The sequence below is a fragment of the Ranitomeya imitator genome, chromosome 2 (assembly GCF_032444005.1).
Source record: "Ranitomeya imitator isolate aRanImi1 chromosome 2, aRanImi1.pri, whole genome shotgun sequence".
Classification (NCBI taxonomy): domain Eukaryota; kingdom Metazoa; phylum Chordata; class Amphibia; order Anura; family Dendrobatidae; genus Ranitomeya; species Ranitomeya imitator.
Genome location: NC_091283.1, coordinates 64,773,053 through 64,797,942, shown reverse-complemented (window position 1 = coordinate 64,797,942; position 24,890 = coordinate 64,773,053). Strand labels below are relative to the sequence as shown.

At 44.4% G+C, this 24,890-nt stretch overlaps 1 protein-coding gene across 3 annotated transcripts in view; it reads right to left on the bottom strand.

Annotated features, from left to right (window-relative positions):
- LOC138661914 (fibronectin type-III domain-containing protein 3A-like) overlaps positions 1–10,709 on the bottom strand; it is a 102,535-nt gene extending 91,826 nt beyond the window's left edge. For 2 of the 3 annotated variants that reach the window (XM_069746891.1, XM_069746894.1), the window contains exon 1: positions 10,529–10,660. The gene's annotated coding sequence lies outside the window, so the exon portion shown is untranslated. Of the gene's footprint in view, positions 1–10,528 lie in introns of all 3 variants that reach the window. The other variant, XM_069746892.1, reaches the window with a different exon arrangement.
- Positions 10,710–24,890: the final 14,181 nt, after the last annotated feature.

Genomic DNA, 24,890 nt, shown 5'->3' with positions numbered 1-24,890 from the left:
TGATGAGGTTTTTTTTTCTGTTCTAGTTTTTCAAAGTTCTGGAGTAGCTTCATTGAGGAGCCAAGAAAGGGTTAAAGAATACTAAAGGAGAGGCCTGGACAATCCCCTCAGGCCATAGTTTCCTCCACATCTCAGTGGGTTTTCCCCAAGTCCAGAAACATGCTTAGAGTTACATAAACCATCTCCTCCTCACTTCCCAGGGGACAGAGACAGAGGACAGAAAGGAAAGATGAGAAAAACATGGGGTATTGCTCTTTGCCTCTCATCACATGGAGGCTTTCATTTTTCCAGCAAAACTAGTTCTGACAATTGTGTCACGAGGAAAAAAAAAAGAGGCCTCTTTGAAATCACAGATCTATGGACCCATATGGGACCCCTATGTGCCTCCAATATTACTCAGAGCTTTGCATGCTGCAATAATATAATACAAGTTTACATATCCCCCTTACCTTACATGTAAAACTATGTAAAGCAGTTAATACAAGAGAAGATAGTATTCTGCTACAGATGGATCTGGATAAGTTGGAAACTTGGGCTGAAAGGTGGCAGATGAGGTTTAACAATGATAAATGTAAGGTTATACACATGGGAAGAGGGAATCAATATCACCATTACACACTGAACGGGAAACCACTGGGTAAATCTGACAGGGAGAAGGACTTGGGGATCCTAGTTAATGATAAACTTACCTGGAGCAGCCAGTGCCAGGCAGCAGCTGCCAAGGCAAACAGGATCATGGGGTGCATTAAAAGAGGTCTGGATACACATGATGAGAGCATTATACTGCCTCTGTACAAATCCCTAGTTAGACCGCACATGGAGTACTGTGTCCAGTTTTGGGCACCGGTGCTCAGGAAGGATATAATGGAACTAGAGAGAGTACAAAGGAGGGCAACAAAATTAATAAAGGGGATGGGAGAACTACAATACCCAGATAGATTAGCGAAATTAGGATTATTTAGTCTAGAAAAAAGACGACTGAGGGGCGATCTAATAACCATGTATAAGTATATAAGGGGACAATACAAATATCTCGCTGAGGATCTGTTTATACCAAGGAAGGTGACGGGCACAAGGGGGCATTCTTTGCGTCTGGAGGAGAGAAGGTTTTTCCACCAACATAGAAGAGGATTCTTTACTGTTAGGGCAGTGAGAATCTGGAATTGCTTGCCTGAGGAGGTGGTGATGGCGAACTCAGTCGAGGGGTTCAAGAGAGGCCTGGATGTCTTCCTGGAGCAGAACAATATTGTATCATACAATTATTAGGTTCTGTAGAAGGACGTAGATCTGGGGATTTATTATGATGGAATATAGGCTGAACTGGATGGACAAATGTCTTTTTTCGGCCTTACTAACTATGTTACTATGATCCCCAGTTGCCCCAAATCCAATACTACTTGGTCCCCCACAGGTCCCTGCACTTTTTGCTGGAGTGGTGACTGACATCCCCCCAAAAATATACAGAAAATACAGATTGGTGCGAGACTGGAAAGCAGAAGAATGGGAGTGGTGGAGGATCCAATTCTGATGCCGTCTGGCCCCCACCTGTCTCTCCTTATCCATTCCCATCACTCCTGTTCCCAATCTTTCTAAGATGCAACTAGGCAGTGGCGGACACAGCCAGAAAAGGGTCCCAGTGCAAGACCAGTATGTGTGCCCCTCACAATCCAATAGTCCTGTCTATAATAGAAGCTGCTTTGGGGGTGAAACAGGCCCCGTTACCGTTTGAGCCCCAGTACGGTCGCACCAATATTATGTCTGCCCCGGCAACTAAGACACCATCAGTGTGCTGCCCGAAGCTTTTCACAGACCCATAGACTTGCACTGACAAATTTGATCGTAATCAAAATATGTCTCAATTATTTGCGGATGAGCCTTTATAGTGAAAAAAAAAAAAAAATTCTTAAAACAAAGGAATAAAAAAAAAGTTGTCAAGATGAAACTGAAGAAAAGTTGTAATATTCTTTGGAAAGTCATACGAAGCTGCTCTTTTATTCCCGTTGGTTCTTCTTTTATTTGACAGGTATTTTATTACCCCTTACATCCTCAAAATAGAGAAAGAAAAAAAAAAAGGTCTGATCCTTCTTTCTCCTGCATTGATCTTTCCTTCTCAAAATTCTCGATTTATTGGTAAAATCTGTCTTCAGTGAGGACACTTTTCCATTTCTGAAAGAGAAGATGACGGTTGGTGCAGATCTATGGAGAATTGTAAATGACTTTTTAGAGAACTTGCAGCAGAACGTCTGTGTCGGCCTCAAGCTCCTCCTTCAGCCATAGAATTTTATAAGCACCAACTGTCATCTCCTATCTCAGTAATGAGATCTATGTTCGCTGAATTTTCCCATGAATTGAGAGTGAATGATCAGTCAAGGAGGAGAAAGAAGCAGATTTATCAGATAAGATAGTGCAAAATCTCTTATTTTCATTTGTAGTATTGATTTACAAAACAAAAATTAAAATGATGGTTACCCTACACGTAAAGATACCCGTGGGACAAATGATCGTTCGAGTGACAGCCATCTCCCCCTACACAGGAACGCTAGGTCGAGCACTCCTTTCCTACACACGTATTCGGACAAGCACTCCTTTGTTCTCTATTTGAGATTCCAGACTCCTCTGTTGGCTTACCTTACGGATACACAATAGGAGTCAGAGATCCTTGTCTCCCTGACATTATCTGTCGGGTAAGAGTCCCCAGGTCCCGCACATGTGTGTACTCAGTCCACAGGACCCCCTGAGCACACACACAGGCCCCCCACGAATACAAGCACAGCCCGCAGACCCCCACCCACAGTCTCTAGGCCCCCCATATATACTAGATTGCTGTTCGAAATCAGCAGGTACAGCTGACTGATCCAATGACTACGTGGTGCTTTGATAAGGAGATGTGAGCGTTCCTCCGGTCCTACTCCTATCAGAACACGACAATGCCTGCAGAGATGAGCCAGAATGTGCCCTTGTCCGTAGAAACCATTTCTCCTTCTTGCGGGTATTACAGGACAAAGACATATATATGGAGTATTGGTGTCGCGCGGTAAGAAATTCACGACCCACGAGAAGCAGTCCAGAAGAAACGGTCAAAGATTCTAGCAATGGAGAGGTTTCGAGAGGCAGACGTTCGCTCTTGACGGTCAGGTTTTCCCTAGAGTTACACTTTAATGGCCCAAACTTAAGAATCTTTGTTCGACAGTCATTTTAAGAAGCACTTAGCATTGCAGAGCGGCGAGCTAATCACTGAACATCGCAACGACAGGTATAGGAGATCTGATATCTTCTGGAGAACAAGGAAATCTCTGTTCTTCTATGGGAAAGAGAGAGCATCTATACGAGCAAAAATAAAGCCAACCCAGCAAAGTATTAGCTTACTCATTTTTTGAAAAGGCTATTTATAGGGAAGCAGAAGGTCTGCCAGGAAACACTTCAAGACGTTCATTATTCAATGTCATTGCCAAGGTATTGCCTGAATCCAGCCCAGGCCAAAAGAAGTGATGAGGATGGGTGAGGGGTGGGTAAGCTTGTCCCAACAGTACGTGAGCAGGTAAACCCAAGACTCGCGCTTGTGACGGCTTGTTCCATGTAATCATGTGGAAAAAATAAAAAAGAATGTTTGCAGATCCGAGCAACGGGCGGCCCACGTCGCCAGCAGCGCAAATTCACTGCAGTACAATTTTTCAAGATGGATCGGGATTCATTGTTGTGGAATTCAACCTCAACGCCCTGGGACGGCTTAGAGAATGGAGAAGATGAGGCTGAATCATATGGTGGGGAAGGAGCCGGTGCCAATTCCACAGCTGTTCCACTGAAGCAGTCCGTACTTGCCAAAGATGAGAACATATCATAGGTGGGAACAGCTGGAGAGGAGAGTCACCCATTTCTAAAGAAAAGGAGGACAATGCGGATCTTAAAAGGGGAAGTAAAAACGTACTACTTCTTACTTCTTCTGCACAATCCGCCACCGACGAACAAGTGGTTTGGTCACTCCACACCCTACGTCAGTGGAGTGAGGCTATCTAAACACGTTGCAGATTTTGCTGCGGATCCGCAGCGGATTTGATGCAGCTGTTTTCCATGCACTGCACCATGTAAATGTATGGAGAAAAAAATCCGCAGTGCACATGCTACGGAAAAAATGTGCGGAAACGCAGCATTGTTTTTTTCCGCAGCATGTCAATTCTATGGGCGGATTCCGCAGCGGTTTACATCTGCTCCTCAATAGGAATCTGCAGGTGGTAAAACGCACAAAAAACACGGGTAATCAGCAATGTTGTTTACCTGCGGATTTTGAAGAAAAATCCGCACACCAATCCGCAACATGGGCACATAGCCTTACACTTCCAACTATTTTTTTTAATATAAAAAGATAAAAATGGTACGAATTGATCCATCAGAGCAGGCCAGTGGCTTCGAGAACTGCAGGCTGCGAACTGCCTCTTATATTACCGAATCTCCTGCTCCTTTTTAGAGTAGCCGGCCTAGCGGGACGTCATCACACCAGGCCGAGTAATCAAAAGAGCCGAGGGTGCTGACAGGTAGGAAACGGTTTGCATGACTCACCGTCCGGCAACCAATTTCTGTTACCTGGTAAATCTTCGTTGTTTCAGTTCCAGTCTGAAGAAATCATGACTGTCTTTGTGACCACTGCAGCCAATCACTGGCATCAGCGTTATATTTCTGAATGCCGTATTTGGCAGCACTGGTCATGTGGGTTGTCAGGGACGTATGGTAAACAAACACAGGCATGTCCAGCAATTACCAGGGCTGTGGTGTCGGAGCCCATTTTGGTGGAGTCGGTGTCATGGAAATTGAGGAGTCGGAGTCAGAGATTTGACTTACTAACTCCACAGCCCTGGTATGAGGGAGTCGGAGTCGTGGAGTCGGAGGTTTGGCTTACCAACTCCACAGCCCTGGTATGAAGGAGTCGGAGGTTTGGCTCACCAATTCCACAGCCTTCGTATGAGGGAGTCGTGGAGTCGGAGGTTTAGCTCACCAACTCCACAGCCCTGGTATGAGGGAGTCGTGGAGTTGAAGGTTCGGCTCACCAACTCCACAGCCCTGGTATGAGGGAGTCGTGGAGTTGAAGGTTTGGCTTACCGACTCCACAGCCCTGGTATGAGGGAGTCGGAGTCGTGGAGTCGGAGGTTCGGCTCACCAACTCCACAGCCCTGGTATGAGGGAGTCGTGGAGTTGAAGGTTTGGCTTACCGACTCCACAGCCCTGGTATGAGGGAGTCGGAGTCGTGGAGTCGGAGGTTTGGCTCACCGACTCCACAGCCCTGGTATGAGGGAGTCGGAGTCGTGGAGTCGGAGGTTTGGCTCACCGACTCCACAGCCCTGGTATGAGGGAGTCGGAGGTTTGGCTTACCGACTCCACAGCCCTGGTATGAGGGAGTCGGAGGTTTGGCTTACCTACTCCACAGCCCTGGCAATTACCACGCTGACTATCCACGTGACTGCTGCAGCCCATCACAAACCAATATTACTGACTGTCAGATGCCTTCATGTGGGTAATCTGGGACTCATCACCATGCAAAAGACCAGCATGGAGCTCCTCCACACATAACATAAGAAGCGAGCAGATTGATCAGGCATGTAATGTGTCTACATTATTTCATGCCATTTCCTCCTGGTGAAACAGAATTTACCATTTTCAGTAGCTAATCCTAGATCTTAATTCTGCCCCACCGCCGTCCCTATTTCATTACGCTGCGGAACTCATTCTCTTTCTTTCCCATAAATTGCAATACTCAGACTCACATGACTGATAAAGACTATATTTGGCTAAACTGTTGAGTCAGGCATTTCCTCTCGCTGTCATTCTGAGAAGGACGCTCATTTCCAGATAAGTGCCAATAAGGAAATTACGGCAAGAATAATGTGCGACATGGCACGAAGCGTCATTCTGTGCAAAGGCAGCAACCAAAAAGGACATGATGACTACAACATACTAACAGATGTTCTCTATAGCGCTGAGGTCTTACAAAAAATGAAAAGTATGAAAGAGTGGCACTCCGACTGACTGAGCGGCCCCATCACACCGACACTGTAAGGGCTCGTTCGCTCTCATACCCACTATGGTTTACAGAGCTTTTTTTTTTGGGGGGGGGGGGTGCATACAAATATAAATTGATGTAACGGATCAAATCAGATTTGATGGTAAAAACTCTGATCAAAAGCACAGAAGAACACTTTTTTGCATATGTAAAAATAATCACTAATAACTGTATGAGGGTATAAGGCTATGTGCACACTTTGCGGATTCCACTGCGGATTTTTCCGCAGCAGAATTCCAAAATCCGCAGTGAAAACCCGTTGCGGTTTTTACTGCGGATTTATCTCGGTTTTTACTGTGGTTCCTTATCCGGATTTTCATTAGCAGTTACCTATTGGAGCAGGTGAAAATCCGCAGAAAAGAAGTGACATGCTGCGGAATGTAATCCGCAGCGCTTCCGCGCATTTTTTTCCGCAGCATGTGCACAGCGTTTTTTGTTTCCCATAGGTTTCCATTGTACTGTAAACTCATGGGAAGCTGCTGCGGATCCGCAGCGGTCAAATCCGCTGCGGATCCGCAGCAAAATCCGCAAAGTGTGAACATAGCCTAAGGCAGCAAAAAAAAAAAAAAAAAAAAAAAGCTTATATTACATGCTCCAATGCTGCCAAATATTGGAATATGGTACACTAATACTAAGTTCACATGACCATAAAAAAAAATAAAAAATAGAACTGTGATTTTCATGCAGAAAATTTTTTTTTCCACCAGTATTGTCATCTATATGACGTCCACTTTTATAAATAAGAAACTAATAAAATATAAAGATAAATACAGTTTTCTATGTTAAGAATCGTAATGTATCTGTAATGATGCTACGCGCTTTATCAGTTTTTTTTTTGGTGCAACTTGAATGGGCGATGCTCACCTGAAATATGGTAGACTAGTGCATGCTGCGATTTTTTTTCACGTGGATATTGGATCCATATTAAACTGCCCGTTGGTCCTTGTCCTGTCCATGTGATGTTACTTTTTTTTTTTCTCCATTTTTCAGGTCTCCATCACAACAAAGCACATGGTCAGTAAGTGGGTTGATCCATGTGAGCATGCAAAAGGCATAGTGATACCTAAATAGTGTAAGTATCCAAACCAACGGTAGCGCCAAAGCTAATTTATCAGCAAATTAACCACTACCCTTGTCAACCACTGTTGAGAACTATGGATGAGAGCAGATCACCAAGAAGCAGCTGCTCGGTGACCATATCGTTCCAAGAAGACACTTGTTGTGCAAAAAGTCCATAGTCCTATGAATTCCATGTATTATTTAAGAATAGCGATGAGCACACGTGCTGGGATCAGGTGTTATCTAAGCATGCTCGGGTGCTAACCACATGTCTTCGGCGTGCTCGAATATTTTAGAGTCCCCGCGCCTGAATCTCTCGCGGCTGTTCGGCAGCCTAACAGGCAATCCCCGCATGTGTTGCAACCGCGGGGACTCTAACATATTTTTCGAGCACATGTTAGACTCTTGGATAGCACCCGAGCATGGCAGATAATACCTTCGCCCATCACTAATTATGACCTTTTCCTGCACTTCACATCACTGGGTTTTCACAGATAGCACTCATACCATTAATGGTGAATGGGGTTGTGCACATGCTCGAGTCTTTTTGTGGACAACACAAAATCAGTGAGACGTCTGATTTTGACCCTAGTGTTCAATCAGAATTGGCAATGCAAATCTATGGGTCCCTGTAAAAAAAAAAAAAAAAAAACGGACAGCACTCAGCTGGCATCCAACTGTATTCACATGTTAAAGCACCACTGCAGTATTTCAGTTTTTCTTTTTGTTTTCCCATCGCTGGAGTGGTGCTTAAAATCCCAATCCCCCGTCTGACACTCACCTTCCAGTGTTTTCTCCGGTGTTTCATGGTGCGCGCCGGATGTCACTGATCTATGCAAGTCTATGAGATCCTCCTTGTGGCCCTTAGGCTGTGTGCACACGTTGCGGATTAGGCTTAGGAATTTCTGGTGCGAATTCTGCCTCTCCTGGCAGAAAACGCACCAGCGGATTTGTCGCTTTTTTGTGCGGTTCCGCAGTGTTTTTTGTGCGGTTTTCTTGCGGATTTGCTGCGTTTTTTACTCCTACGGTTTTCTATAATGGAATGGGTACAAAAACGCTGCAGATTCACAAAAAAGTAGTGACATGCTACTTCTTTTAAACCGCAGCGTTTCCGCAGCGCATTTTCCGCAAAGTGTGCACAGCATTTTTTTTTCTCATTGATTTACATTGTACTGTAAATCAATTGCGGATCTGCAGCGTTTCTGCACTGCAAAAAACACGCTGCGGATCCGCAGAGAATCCGCAACGTGTGCACATAGCCTTATAGACTTACACTGAGATATTGTGACGTAGCGTCAGGGTTTCGGGTACTCAGACGCTGCGCTCACAAGATGACCCCACAGGATCGGACAGGAGCCGAAAAACGGTGAAGACGCAGAAGGGAAAATTTATAACCGGGGAAGTGGACTTAGGGTTAAAGTACCACTCTAAGTACAACACTAGTGATGAAAACAAATGTTGGAGCGGCGCTTTAAGTATGTGGTGCCGAAATTTCTGCACCATTCCTGCATCTGCTGGCAGTAAAAACGCAAAGAAAAATTGGTGCTTTTTTTGTTTGTTTGTTTTTTTACATGCGTTTTTGTTGCACATTTTCTCCACTCATTGGTGTGAATGAAATCTGCAGCAAAAATACTGAAATTAAACATGTGGCAGATTTACATGTGGCCCAAATCAGCAAGGAAAAAATAAATAAGCAACGTGGGCCTGAGGCTTCAGGATTCTCATGCCAGGAAATCCTTCAGGTTTCTGAGCAGAAAAAAAAAAACAAGACAAATCTGCAACCTGTGCGCGGGAGGAAAAGGTGGAGAAACTTTTTTTTTTTTAATCACATATGAGAAAAACTGATGACACTGTGATAACTGCGCCAATAAAACTTGGTCCATTTTTCTTGCAAAAAAAAAAAAAGCGTGAATGAGGCCTTACTGAAATGTCTCGATATGAACAATAAATGGGCATGTTGAGAGGTTCTATAAAATTACTATCAATCACCATAATTGGGATGAGAACCACAGATACTTTACACATATATTCAGTACTGGATTTCAGCCACTTTTATAAGCCCTGTTCAGAATCATATTTGAGAGAGAAATAATATATATATATATATACATATATATATATATATATATATATATATATATATATATATATAATATTAAAAAAAATATATAAAATATATAAATATAAAATATATAGAAAATACGGATCTGAAAATATAGTAGAAGCAAATTAATTGCATGTATTTTCTTTATAGACCCATCAAGCAGGACCACAAAAAAGGAAAATTAAGTCTTTACTGCCTGGGCAAAAACCAGAATTCCATGACACTTTTTATTTTTCTTCCCACTGACTTTTCTGACATTATTTTCGGTGCCCTCCTGCCCTGCACAGGTTGTATAACTTCAGGGCGAATATTCCTGTAAAGTCCAGATTTTTCCATTCTTGCAGGGAAGACCACATAGAAAGTGCAGAAATATTACAAAACCCCATCTAGAAGAACAACCACCACCAAATCTCAAAAATTACCAGCGCCAAGGTGAGGAGCCGGATGAAATGACAACACGAGTGGAGAAAACAGCAGCAAAAACCTTCTGATCATCCACAAAAAAAAAACAATAACAAAACTTTTGTCACTTCCCAAAACTTTTCACAACTGTTTACAATTAAAAGAAAAACAAACACAAAAAAAAGTCAGAAAGTTACAATGTATCCACCCAGCAATGAGTAGGGATTAACAGCTCAGCACCAAACCCATTCAATCCCCCCCCAGACAGCAATATTCCTGCACCCCCAAAACTCACTCCCACCCCTTTATATCTGACATTAGAGCCCGCCTGCAACAAGTAACTGTCCATAGGGGTGACGTCAACCTAAAAGTCAATAGCCCTTTGTTATGACTTGGACCAGAAGGAGGGGGGCAACCTGCGCCGCCTGAATGACGAAAGAGATAAAGGGGGGGGAAAAAGTCCTAAAATAAAGAAGAAAAGGTAAAAAAAAAATATCTAAAGTTCATAACTAAATGCAAGAAGGAACTGAAGGAGGAAAAGGAGAAGGGGGGGGAGAAAAAAAAGTGAGCAGGGAGGGCGCAGGAACCTCTCCATCTGCAGCCACTGAAGCCGACGTGGCATTTCCAGGAGGCAAAGACAAGAGGGAGGGGGGCTGCGGGCTGAGAGGGCACAGAGGGGGCAAACCCGGGGGGCTGCACCCACTATTAACCCATTCACAGCAATGCATTGACGACAACAGCAGCGCAATGCGAAATAAAGCGGTGCGAGTCAGGACACGGCACGATCGTGATCGGTGATCGTGATCGGTGAGTAGAAGTGCAGCGCTGCCGGGTGTGGAGGAGCAGGGCCAGGCCGCCTCGCTCGTCCCGCTGGCATGGGGAGCCGGGGCACCGGGAGGACCGGAGCTTCTTACCTGTGCGCGGCCGGTGCCCAGGTGCCGGGAGGTGAGAGCAGATCCCCCGGTGTCCGTTTCTTCCCGTGCTCCGCTCCGTGTCCCCCGGGGCCGCTGCAATCTCAGTGCGCAGCTCCTCCACTGCCGGGCTGCAGCGCCATGCTGGAATGCGGGGAGTGCGCAGGCGCAGAGGGGGCCGGGCACAGGCGGCCCAGACAGGAGCAGCCCCCTCACTGGCGGCAGGGAGACGTTACACTACGTCCCCCTCCTCCGTGCACTGCGAGGAGGAGAACCCGAGCAGCGACCCCCTCTCCTCCTCCTCCTCCTCTGTGCAAATAGTTTCACTGCATGGGAAATCCACACACAGCCCCTCATTGTGCACTGTTCTGGGCTACACACAGGCTGCCCCTTTAGGCTAGGCTATTTTTTGGTGGATCTGCTCCAAATTCCTCCTCAAAAACCGCCTGGAAAAATCTTCCTATTCATCTCTATGGGAAATGCCATATGGGGTGTGTTCACACTGAGTTTTTTTGGAGCAGAACTGAGCGGCAAACGTCTAAACTCCACCTCAGAATCTCTGTGGAGAGCACACCCTTAGGATACGCGCACACAACTTAGGCAAAATGAATCTGTCACCAGGTTTTTGCTGCACTACACGAGCAGCATGATGTAGGGGCAGAGACCCTGATTCCAACGATGTGTCGGTTACTGGGCTGCTTAGCGTAGTTTTGATAAAATCATAGTTATATTGATTGCAGATCTCTGAATGTTGAGTTCTGCATAGGCAGAAATCTGCCAATTAGTGGTGTGGGCGGGATTATTCAGATCTCCGCAGCAGATAAAATAAGGATTTTATCAAAACTACAGCACGCAGCCCAGTAAGTGACACATCGCTGGAATTAATGTCTCTGCCTTTGCATTATGATGCTCTCAGATTAGTTGGTGAAAATCTGCTGAAAGATTCCCTTTAAATCTGCTGCAGATCTCTGAATGTTGAGCTCTGCATAGGCAGAAATCTGTCTTTCATTGATGTGGGTGGGGTTAAACAGAGCTCAGCATTCAGAGCTCTGCAGCAGATAAAACAAGGATTTGATCAAAATGACAGCAAGCAGCCCAGTAAGTGACACATCGCTGGAATCAGGGTCTCTGCCCTTGCATTATGATGCTCTCAGATTAGGTGGTGAAAACCTGATTTCGCCTGATAAATCTACACATATCTCTTCTGCAGGATAAGGTCAGCAGCGCACGTGTTGCATACATATGAACCGGTCGAGCTGGTTTTCTGGGGGATTCCATGCACCTGTAATCGCCGGCGTTTTTCCCTATGAACCTTGCTGGCCTTTGATGAGACCTAGGACGGTCACTCGCCAAGTTCGGTCACAGGCCTGGAGCTGAGCCGTGCGGCCATCATCTCCTATGAACATTAGTAGATGACTGATAGATATAATCTACATGAATAGGGCTCCTGCAGACGTCTGTGGATCTCGGGACGGATCACAGACAGGATTGTCCATGAGACTCCCGACCGGATCATGACCGCTTCATATGTGTCCATGAGGCTGTCACGCACCCCCGTATATTATACAGGCCAGCCACCTGATCTGAGAAGATGGCCCCTAAAAAGACCACTCTGATGGCAATTGTGGGTGGTCATCAGGTTTACAGTACATTTATTATGACTGCGGTCACCATCTCTCTAGTAGATGAATTTGAAGCCCATAGAAAAGTAATTCTAGAAGAAATGAAATAAAAGGTGCCATGCAGAGTAAGGCCCCGATTCATCCTTGCTTTTGTGCCTCTTTTTTGTCTAGTTTTGTGTGTTCTGAACCCAATTCATTATTCTAATTGTTCCCTTTTAAAAGCTTATTTTACAGTGGCTTGCAAAATTATTCACCCCCTTGGCGTTATACCTATTTTGTTACATTACCTGTGTTTAAATATTTTTGTAATCCGAATTGTGTGTGATGCATCAGCACTAAATAGTCTAAGTCGGTGAAGTGAAGTGAGAAAACTTTATGGATAAGTTACTTTTATGGGATCAAATAACTAAAAATATGTATGTGCATATGTATTCACCCCTCTTGCTATGTGGCCCCTAAAAAATTAAAGTGCAAGCAATTACCTTCAGAAGTCTCATGCTTAGTGAAAGAAAGTCCAACTGTGTGCAATCTAAGTCTCGCATGGTCTGTCAGTTTATACACTACACCTTTTCTGAAAGGCCACAGAGCCTGCAACACCATTAACAAGAGGCACCACTAACCAAACACCACGAAGAGCAAGGAGAGCTCCAAACACCACCATGAAGACCAAGGAGATCTCCATACACTACCATGAAGACCAAGGAGAGCTCCAAACACCACCATGAAGACCAAGGAGAGCTCCAAGCATCACCATGAACACCAAGGAGAGCTCCAAACACCACCATGAAGACCAAGGAGAGCTCCAAACACCACCATGAACACCAAGGAGAGCTCCAAACACCACAATGAAGACCAAGGAGAGTTCCAAACACCACCATGAACACCAAGGAGAGCTCCAAACACCACCATGAACACCAAGGAGAGCTCCAAACACCACCATGAACACCAAGGAGAGTTCCAAACACCACCATGAACACCAAGGAGAGCTCCAAACACCACCATGAAGACCAAGGAGAGTTCCAAACACCACCATGAACACCAAGGAGAGCTCCAAACACCACCATGAAGACCAAGGAGATCTCCAAACACCACCATGAATACCAAGGAGAGCTCCAAACACCACCATGAAGACCAAGGAGAGCTCAAAACACTACCATGAAGACCAAGGAGAGCTCCAAACACCACCATGAAGACCAAGGAGAGCTCCAAACACCACCATGAAGACCAAGGAGAGCTCCAAACACCACCATGAAGACCAAGGAGAGTTCCAAACACCACCATGAACACCAAGGAGAGCTCCAAACACCACCATGAAGACCAAGGAGAGTTCCAAACACCACCATGAACACCAAGGAGAGCTCCAAACACCACCATGAAGACTAAGGAGATCTCCAAACACCACCATGAATACCAAGGAGATCTCCAAACACCACCATGAATACCAAGGAGAGCTCCAAACACCACCATGAAGACCAAGGAGAGCTCAAAACACTACCATGAAGACCAAGGAGAGCTCAAAACACCACCATGAAGACCAAGGAGAGCTCCAAACACCACCATAAAGACCAAGGAGAGCTCCAAACACCACCATGCAGACCAAGGAGAGCTCCAAAGACCACCATGAAGACAAAGGAGAGCTCCAAACAGCACCATGAACACCAAGGAGATCTCCAAACAAGTCAGGGACAAAGTTGTTGAGAAGAACAAGTCAGGGTTGGGTTATAAAAAAAGAAATATATCCCAATCTCTGATCCATCAAATCCATTATCATTAAATGGAAAGAACATGGTACCACAACAAACCTGCCAAGAGAGGGCCACCCACCAAACTCTCAGACCAGGCAAGGAGGACATTAATCAGAGAGGCAGCACAGAGACCAAAGGTAACCCTGAAGGAGCTGCAGAGTTCCCAAGCAGAGACTGTCTATACGACAACAATAAGCAGTACACTCCATAGAGCAGTGTTCCCCAACTCCGGTCCTCAAGAGCCACCAACAGGTCATGTTTTGTGGATTTCCTTAGTATTGCACAGGTGATGGAATTATTGCCTGTCCAGGTTATGCAATTATCACCTGGGCAATACTAAGGAAATCCTGAAAGCATGACCTGTTGGTGGCTCTTGAGGACTGGAGTTGGGGAACACTGCCATAGAGTGTAGAAGGAAGGTTCAGTGGTCAGATGAGACCAAAATTTTACTTTTTGGCCACCAAGGTAAACGCTATGTCTGACACCAAACCAACATAGCTCATCACCTCAAGAATACCATCCCCACAGTGAAACGTGGTGGGAGCATCATGCCGTGGGGATGTTTTTTGGCCGCAGGGACAGGGAAAATGGTCCGAGTCGAGGGGAAGATGGATGGTGCGAAATACAGGGATATTCTCGGGCAAAACCTCTTCTAGCCTGTCAGAGCTTTGAGACTGTGATGGAATTTCACCTTCCAACAAGACAATGACAGAAAACATACTGCTAAAGCAACACTTGAGTGGTTTAAGGGGAAACATGTAGATGTGGAATTTAGTGTCAAACGTGAAAACTAATGTCACAAGACAAAAAGGAAAGTGACTTTAAAAAAAACGCAAATGATAAATCGGGGGGCCTTTGTGTTTTCTATTTTCTACTTTTGAGACCTCCAACGTTGCTAAATCGATCTAAATAATTGTATATGTAGCTTACGAGGCAAACCTTGATGATGGATTCACTTCATAGAGCTTGAGGGCATTGACAAGCAAAATGAGTCGTTCCTGTACCAAATCAGAGTCAGACGCCCTCCCACTATTAGGGCTCATGCACGTGACCGGATTTTCGGTCCCAGTGGTATCCATGAAAAAAATGGACAGTGTTATTCAATAGCGCAGTGCAAGTGAACATTTTTTTTTTTCACCGACTGAATCTACGTGTGAAAAACATGACAGCATACGCAAGTTCCGGAAATCGGATGAGTCTCAGCCATTCAAGTCTGTGGGTGCACCAAAAAAAAAAATCGGATGCCGTTCAGAGACAGTGCAGCATCTGATTTTGACGCATACGGTACAATTCTGTATCACAGGAAACTGTAAACGTTCTTGTAAATGATTAATACCTGGTGCTGCTGTGAAAAAATGTATTGGACGTGCATGACAGGTGAGAAAACAGTCATCCCACTTTTCCGGATGGGACTCTGGATGATTTTTTTCTACGATCGCGTGATTCTAGCCTTCGGGTACATTCACACTCTGATAGAACCTCTACTTATTTTTCCGCACCTGTTCATGTAAATCCGCAGGTAAACTGCACCGTGGATTACCTGCGTATTTACTGTAGAATTACTGTGCATTTACCGCGGATTTTGTGCGGATTCCACCTGCGGTTTTACACCTGCGGATTCCTATTATGGAGCAGGTGTAAACCGCAGCGGAATCCGCACAAAGAATTGACATGCTGCGGAATAAACAACGCAGCGTTTCCGCGCGTTTGTTTCCGCAGCATGTGTACTGCGGATTTTGTTTTCCATAGGTTTATATGGTACTGTGAACTCAGGGAAAACCGCTGCGGATCCGCGGTACAATCTGCAGCGTGTGCACATAGCCTTTGGTGGCCTTGCTTGCAGTTACCAATTTGTAATTAGCCAATTTCCAATTTTTCACATTGATTGATTTTACCAGAGAAACTCATGTAATCTGCAGTAACATTTGCAAAATTCGCGAAAAAAAAAATCTGCAAGGAAATTTTGCAGACTGAAATTGCCATGCGAAATCGGCATCGCAGGTGGAAAACATTTGTACCAATGTCATCCACAGTGCAGCGGTCTGCAAATCTGGAGTGTAATCATAACCGTTCATCGATTGACTGTCCGCAAAAGGGGTAGAATGGCAATCATGCTGCAAGTACCTCGCCATCTAACATGGAATAATGAAAAAGCGAAAAGCAGCCGCAGTGTCCTAAGGTTCCCGAGTCCCCTTACTGTAGATCATCTGTGTAGTTCTATGAAACCTGTAACTTTCGAGAAACTTGAAGTTTCGGATTTCAGTATGACTCCTCCGAGGGACGTGTCTATAATACAAATGTACAGGTCCTTCTCAAAAAATTAGCATATAGTGTTAAATTTCATTATTTACCATAATGTAATGATTACAATTAAACTTTCATATATTATAGATTCATTATCCACCAACTGAAATTTGTCAGGTCTTTTATTGTTTTAATACTGATGATTTTGGCATACAACTCCTGATAACCCAAAAAACCTGTCTCAATAAATTAGCATATCAAGAAAAGGTTCTCTAAACGACCTATTACCCTAATCTTCTGAATCAACTAATTAACTCTAAACACATGCAAAAGATACCTGAGGCTTTTATAAACTCCCTGCCTGGTTCATTACTCAAAACCCCCATCATGGGTAAGACTAGCGACCTGACAGATGTCAAGAAGGCCATCATTGACACCCTCAAGCAAGAGGGTAAAGGTACTGTCACACTAGACGATATCGCTAGCGATCCGTGACGTTGCAGCGTCCTCGCTAGCGATATCGTCCAGTGTGACAGGCAGCAGCGATCAGGCCCCTGCTGGGAGATCGCTGGTCGGGGAAGAAAGTCCAGAACTTTATTTCGTCGCTGGACTCCCCGTAGACATCGCTGAATCGGCGTGTGTGACACCGATTCAGCGATGTCTTTGCTGGTAACCAGGGTAAACATCGGGTAACTAAGCGCAGGGCCGCGCTTAGTAACCCGATGTTTACCCTGGTTACCATCCTAAAAGTAAAAAAACAAACACTACATACTTACCTACAGCCGTCTGTCCTCCAGCGCTGTGCTCTGCTCTCCTCCTGCTCTGGCTGTGAGCGTCGGTCAGCCGGAAAGCAGAGCGGTGACGTCACCGCTCTGCTTTCTGGCTGCCCGGCGCTCACAGCCAGACCAGAGAAGCAGAGCGCCGAGGACAGACGGCTGTAGGTAAGTATGTAGTGTTTGTTTTTTTTTACTTTTTAGGATGGTAACCAGGGTAAACATCGGGTTACTAAGCGCGGCCCTGCGCTTAGTTACCCGATGTTTACCCTGGTTACCGGGGACCTCGGGATCGTTGGTCGCTGGAGAGCTGTCTGTGTGACAGCTCTCCAGCGACCAAACAGCGACGCTGCAGCAATCCGGATCGTTGTCGGTATCGCTGCAGCGTCGCTATGTGTGACGGTACCTTAAGACCCAGAAAGAAATTTCTCAACAAATAGGCTGTTCCCAGAGTGCTGTATCAAGGCACCTCAATGGTAAGTCTGTTGGAAGGAAACAATGTGGCAGAAAACGCTGTACAACGAGAAGAGGAGACCGGACCCTGAGGAAGATTGTGGAGAAGGACCGATTCCAGACCTTGGGGAACCTGAGGAAGCAGTGGACTGAGTCTGGTGTGGAAACATCCAGAGCCACCGTGCACAGGCGTGTGCAGGAAATGGGCTACAGGTGCCGCATTCCCCAGGTAAAGCCACTTTTGAACCATAAACAGCGGCGGAGGCGCCTGACCTGGGCTACAGAGAAGCAGCACTGGACTGTTGCTAAGTGGTCCCAAGTACTTTTTTCTGATGAAAGCAAATTTTGCATGTCATTCGGAAATCAAGGTGCCAGAGTCTGGAGGAAGACTGGGGAGAAGGAAATGCCAAAATGCCTGAAGTCCAGTGTCAAGTACCCACAGTCAGTGATGGTGTGGGGTGCCATGTCAGCTGCTGGTGTTGGTCCACTGTGTTTCATCAAGGACAGGGTCAATGCAGCTAGCTATCAGGAGATTTTGGAGCACTTCATGCTTCCATCGGCCGAAATGCTTTATGGAGATGAAGATTTCATTTTTCAGCACGACCTGGCACCTGCTCACAGTGCCAAAACCACTGGTAAATGGTTTACTGACCATGGTATTACTGTGCTCAATTGGCCTGCCAACTCTCCTGACCTGAACCCCATAGAGAATCTGTGGGATATTGTGAAGAGAAAGTTGAGAGACGCAAGACCCAACACTCTGGATGAGCTTAAGGCCGCTATTGAAGCATCCTGGGCCTCCATAACATCTCAGCAGTGTCACAGGCTGATTGCCTCCATGCCACGCCGCATTGAAGCAGTCATTTCTGCCAAAGGATTCCCGACCAAGTATTGAGTGCATAACTGAACATTATTATTTGTTGGTTTTTTTGTTTGTTATTAAAAAACACTTTTATTTGATTGGATGGGTGAAATATGCTAATTTATTGAGACAGGTTTTTTGGGTTATCAGGAGTTGTATGCCAAAATCATCAGTATTAAAACAATAAAAGACCTGACAAATTTCAGTTGGTGGATAATGAATCTATAATATATGAAAGTTTAATTGTAATCATTACATTATGGTAAATAATGAAATTTAACACTATATGCTAATTTTTTGAGAAGGACCTATATAACCTCAGGACATAAACCTGTCCATGTCACATAGAAGGTATTTCTACTCAACCTTCCACTTGGATTTAAATATTTTTTTGGTAATTCAAAGATTTTTTTCTTTCTTTTTGCCCACGCAGATCAAAGTGCTTTTGTGCAGCAATTGCTGAGGGACTTGTTAAACTGCAGTATTTACTGTGTAAATGTGTAATTTACCCAGAAGTGTAAATTACAGGCAGCCTGGATACACATTTCCTGTATGGAAGAAATGTCCGCTCCCCAGGATCATCTCACAAAACACTGCCTACATTGTCTGTAAAAAGTGCCCAAAGTTACTCTTTGCCAAATTACAATTTCCTTACTGCGCAATAGGACATTTTTTGGTAATTTTATTCACTGGGCACATTTCTTAAAGGGAACTTGTCACCCCCCTCAGGCGTTTGTAACTAAAAGAGCCACCTTGTGCAGCACTAATGCTGCATTCTGACAAGGTGGCTCTTTTAGTTATGATGCCTGCACACGCTGAAATAAACGTTTATAAAATGTGCCCCCTCATACCCTGAAATCGTCCCAGAGGCGGGACTTTCCTTCCTATTCAGACGCAGCACAGCCGTCACTCCAGGCGCCGCCTCCTCTTGCTTCATTATTGTCCCCGGCGCCTGCGCTGTAAGTACAAAGGGCAGCGCAACTGCACATGACCGAAAAAAAAAAACTTAATGCGCAGGCGCTGGAGACGATAATGCAGCAAGAGGAGGCGGCGCCCGGCGCGCACAGGTCCGGAGTGACGGCTGTGCTGCCTCTGATTAGGAAGGAAAGACCCGCCTCCCTGGCGATTTCAGGGTATGAGGGGGCACATTTTATAAATGTTTATTTCAGCCCCCTTATCAGAATGCAGCATTTGTGCTGTACAAGGTGGCTCTTTTAGTTACAAACGCCTGAGGGGGGTGACAGGTTCCCTTTAAGGCCGGCGTCACACTAGGCGTAAGTAAATACGGTCCGTTTTTTACGGCCGTAATACGCAGTAATCGTCCCAAAACACTGTTCCATATTCAATGCGAGGATGCGATTTTTACGCACAAATTTATTCGTGTGTCATCCGTATGGCTTCCGTACGGCGATTTTTTTTTTCTCGCAGGCTTGCAAAATGGACATATCATGGATCCATCGGCTCAAATATTCTTAAAAACATATATACAGTCTACATATATATATATATATATAGAGACACACATCTATATATATATATATATATATATATATACATATATATATATATATATACATATATATATATATATATATATATATATATATATATATATTTAATTCAGCGCTAGATGGCAGAAAAGCCGGTAATTCAATTGCCGGCTTTTGCTATCTCCTTCACAAACCCGACATGATATGAGACATGGTTTACATATAGTAAACCATCTCATATCCCTTATTTTATTACATATTCCTGACTACTAATGTAAGAAGTGTCTTTGTGTAAAATTTGGGGGCTCTAGCTGTTAAAATAAAGGGTTAAATCACGGAAAAAATTGGCATGGGCTCCCGCGCAATTTTCTCCGCCAGAGTGGGAAAGCCAATGACTGAGAGCAGATATTAATAGCCTGGAGAGGGACCATGGTTATTGGCCCCCCTGGCTAAAAATATCTGCCCTCAGCCACCCCAGAAAAGGCACATCTGTAAGATGCGCTTATTCTGGCACTTCCTTCCGTACTTCAGTCGTTCAGTCTTGTCCCACCCTGTAAATCCGTCTGAAGGGGTTAAAGATTTTTACAGCCAGGAGCCTGCTAATGCAACTGTGCTCCTGCCTGTAAAATCTGGGTAATGACTGGGATGCAGGGGAAGGTAGCTGTTGTGAATTCTGTTGTCGGGCTCCCTCCTGTGGTCATGAATGGTACTTCGGCTGATTCTGTCAATGGACTTCCTCTGGTGGGTGTTTCTGAGTTTCCTTCCACAGGTGACGCGGTTAATTCGTTAGCTGGCTGCTCTATTTAACTCCACTTAGATCTTTGCTCCATGCCACCTGTCAATGTTCCAGTATTGGTCTAGTTCACTCCTGGATCGTTCTTGTGACCTGTCTTCCCAGCAGAAGCTAAGTTCCAGCTTGTATTTCTTTGGTTTGCTATTTTTCTGTCCAGCTTGCTATTTTTATTGTTGTCTTGCTTGCTGGAAGCTCTGGGACATAGAGGGAGCGCCTCCGCACCGTGAGTCGGTGCGGAGGGTCTTTTTGCGCCCTCTGCGTGGTCTTTTTGTAGGTTTTTGTGCTGACCGCAAAGTAACCTTTCCTATCCTCGGTCTGTTCAGTAAGTCGGGCCTCACTTTGCTTAATCTATTTCATCTCTGTCTTTGTATTTTCATCTTTACTCACAGTCATTATATGTGGGGGTTGTCTTTTCCTTTGGGGAATTTCTCTGAGGCAAGGTAGGCTTTATTTTTCTATCTTCAGGGTTAGCTAGTTCCTTAGGCTGTGCCGAGTTGCATAGGGAGCGTTAGGCGCAATCCACGGCTATTTCTAGTGTGTTTGATAGGATTAGGGATTGCGGTCAGCAGAGTTCCCACGTCCCAGAGCTCGTCCTTTATTATCAGTAACCAGGTCCATTATTGTCCTGACCACCAGGTCATAACAGGTAGCTACCTAGACTTGCGGTGCTGCGCCCCCTGCTGGCATAAACTCATATGAACTCTACGTGGGAATTTTTCTGAATATTTTCTCATGCTAGAGTTCATATGAGTTTATGCCAGCAGGGGGCGCAGCACCGCAAGTCTAGGTAGCTACGTTCCCCTGCTTCCATTCATTATTTCATTAAAATAATTTTTCTAAAGTGTGTGTGTTTTATTAACCATTTATTAGTATTGGATTAATAATGGATAGGTGTCTTATTGACATCTCTCCATTATTATCCAGGCTTAATGTCAACTTACAAAAGCAAGATGGCATTAACCCTTTATTACCCCATATCCTAACCCTACAGGGGAGTGGGAAGAGAGTGGCCAAGTGCCAGAATAGGCGCATCTTACAGATGTGCCTTTTCTGGGGTGGCTGGGGGCAGATGTTTTTAGCCGGGGGGGGGGGAGGCAATAACCGTGGACCCTCTCCAGGCTATTAATATCTGCCCTCAGTCACTGGCTTTACTACTCTGACGGAGAAAATTGCGCGGGAGCCCACGCCAATTTTTTCTGTGATTTAACCCTTTATTTTAACAGCTAGAACCCCCAAATTTTACACAGAGGCACTTATTACATTAGTAAAGAGGAATATGTAATAAAAGAAGGGATATGAGATGGTTTACTGTAAGTGAACCATCTAAACCCATAGAGAAAGATCAAGTCCACACAGAAGGGAGCACCACAACCATATATAAAAAATACAAAATCTTTTATTAGTAAGCTTTTTACAAAAAAACAAAAACAAAATGCAACACACTAAAAGATACATCACACAGGAAAACAGATAAAAACATTAGAAGTGCAACAACATCACAAATCTTGTACACAAGTCATATCCTAATATGATAATGTAGGAAAAGAGTGACAACTAGTGTTGAGCATTCCGATACCGCAAGTATCGGGTATCGGCCGATACTTGCGGTATCGGAATTCCGATACCGAGATCCGATACTTTTGTGGTATCGGGTATCGGTATCGGATACATAGAGATGTGTAAAATAAAGAATTAAAATAAAAAATATTGATATATTTACCTCTCCGGCGGCCCCTGGTGAGTCCGCGGGTAACCGGCAGGCTTCGTTGTTCAAAATCTATCTCTGTATTAAATATTAAGCAACTGAGCCTCAAGCTCTGGTGATGAGATGGGCAGAATTTTGTGTACTTAATCTGTATTGCAGGCTCTGACTCCGCAGACAGATAATACTGATAGAAACACTGCTATGTACAATGCATGTATTTGTATTAATCTAGAGGGAGAATAAGAGATTTTTTTCATCCTAGAAAATTTCTAAAAATAATAATGCAAAACACTTGATAATGTAAAATAATGTCATTTTTTATATACATAGTAACATAGTAACATAGTTAGTAAGGCCGAAAAAAGACATTTGTCCATCCAGTTCAGCCTATATTCCGTCATAATAAATCCCCAGATCTACGTCCTTTTACAGAACCTAATAATTGTATGATACAATATTGTTCTGCTCCAGGAAGACATCCAGGCCTCTCTTGAACCCCTCGACTGAGTTCGCCATCACCACCTCCTCAGGCAAGCAATTCCAGATTCTCACTGCCCTAACAGTAAAGAATCCTCTTCTATGTTGGTGGAAAAACCTTCTCTCCTCCAGACGCAAAGAATGCCCCCTTGTGCCCGTCACCTTCCTTGGTATAAACAGATCCTCAGCGAGATATTTGTATTGTCCCCTTATATACTTATACATGGTTATTAGATCGCCCCTCAGTCGTCTTTTTTCTAGACTAAATAATCCTAATTTCGCTAATCTATCTGGGTATTGTAGTTCTCCCATCCCCTTTATTAATTTTGTTGCCCTCCTTTGTACTCTCTCTAGTTCCATTATATCCTTCCTGAGCACCGGTGCCCAAAACTGGACACAGTACTCCATGTGCGGTCTAACTAGGGATTTGTACAGAGGCAGTATAATGCTCTCATCATGTGTATCCAGACCTCTTTTAATGCACCCCATGATATGTTTTATTTTAAATAATAAATATTATAAATCAGCCAATAAGACTGACATATTTGGTGTTCCTGTAATCGTAATGACCTGCACAACAGAGCGATCAGATTGTTTACGGGGATCGGTAAATGACATAAAGAAATGGCGCGATTGATATTTTTCCCTATTAAACCCATTAAAAAAAATTAATAAAACTGCAATGTTGAGGCTGTGTTCACATGTAGGGTAAATGCTGCTTTTTTGCACATCATACAACACAATAACAATCTTCTCTGATTATTACATTTTTGTTGCATCTCTTTTATGCCTTTTCTCGCTTATTTGATGCAATTTTGAGACAGATATGAATCAGAGATTTTTTTAATCGTGCAGAAAAGCTTTGATTCTGCACTTAAAAATGCAACAACTTTTTTTTTCTTTAATTCTTTTTTCTCCCAGAAGAAGCCTATAGAGAAAAAATGCACCAAACTGCAGGATTCAGCAGCGTCTTCAGACCACCGAGAGCGGAGATTTCATGGAATCACATCCACTTTGCTTGGAAATTTCGGCCTGCAGTCTTGGACGTCTGCTGAATTCCCCTCGCTGTCACTGCCCCTCTGACAGCTCCTCCTGCCAGGGGAGAAAGAAAAGACAAGGGGGGTTGGTTGGTATCTGTCCCTTTTTCTGTTCTTCAAAAGTTGGGCGGTATGGACAACATCTCTAAGATAGGGCATCAATATAAGATTGGTGGAGCCTCCTGTTCATAAAATCTAGCACAAGAGAAGATTGCCTGCAGCCGTCAAGTGACCTCCGAGTGTCACCGATGAGAAGAAAATTATTTTTTTTGGCCTTGCATGATACTCCTTCATAGGGGCCTACCAGAGGATTCTCCTGTTGGTCAGTCCGAGCCTGGAGCTGTTGCACCATTTTGGGCACACATTATGTCACAGCTCGGTTGTCGAGTGTGCCAGGACCAGGGGCTTCTTCCATGTCCCTAATGCTAAGGTGCCCTACATCACTGTGCTCCCCGTATTACTTCTGATGGTGAAGATGCCGGGCCATGTACCTTGCCTTAGCTCCTGAATCCACCCTCACTCTGTACCCTTCCCCCAACCAGGGATAAGGGAGTAGTAGTGTACCGTAGTACATGAACCAGACTAACAAGGTAATACAAACAAGGGTAACGAAAAAAAACAAACAAAAAAACAAACATACAAATATACTCACACATATAACAAAGTAAGAGAAGAAAGGGAATTATCACACACTGAAAACCTAGTAACAGCCACAGACAAATCCACCAAACGCCTTCTCCAATAATAACCACCAACAACAACCTCCAGCCATGCAGCATAAGCTACTCTGACAATGATTGCTAGCCAGGACCCACTTTTTCTAGCCAGGACCCACTTTATATAGGAGACCGGAGTGGCTAACAGTGCACAGCTGAGAACCTTAATGCTCCAGGAGCTCTCAACAGAGCAGATTAACCTCTGCACTGCGAAAAGAAATTAACACTGTTTAATATGAAGTTGAAGTACTTCTAATCATTGCAGGACTAGGAGAAATCAGGTTTCTACAGCTGAAGGCCCCTATTGCTGTCATGTTGGTATGCCTGTGAAGTACAGCCACAGGCTGGGCTTCATAAAAGTCTATTATCTTACCTACACACCACAAATCAAATGTATTGAAGTATTTAGATAGTGGATGCTTTCCTGAAACGGAAAGTACTTGCACGC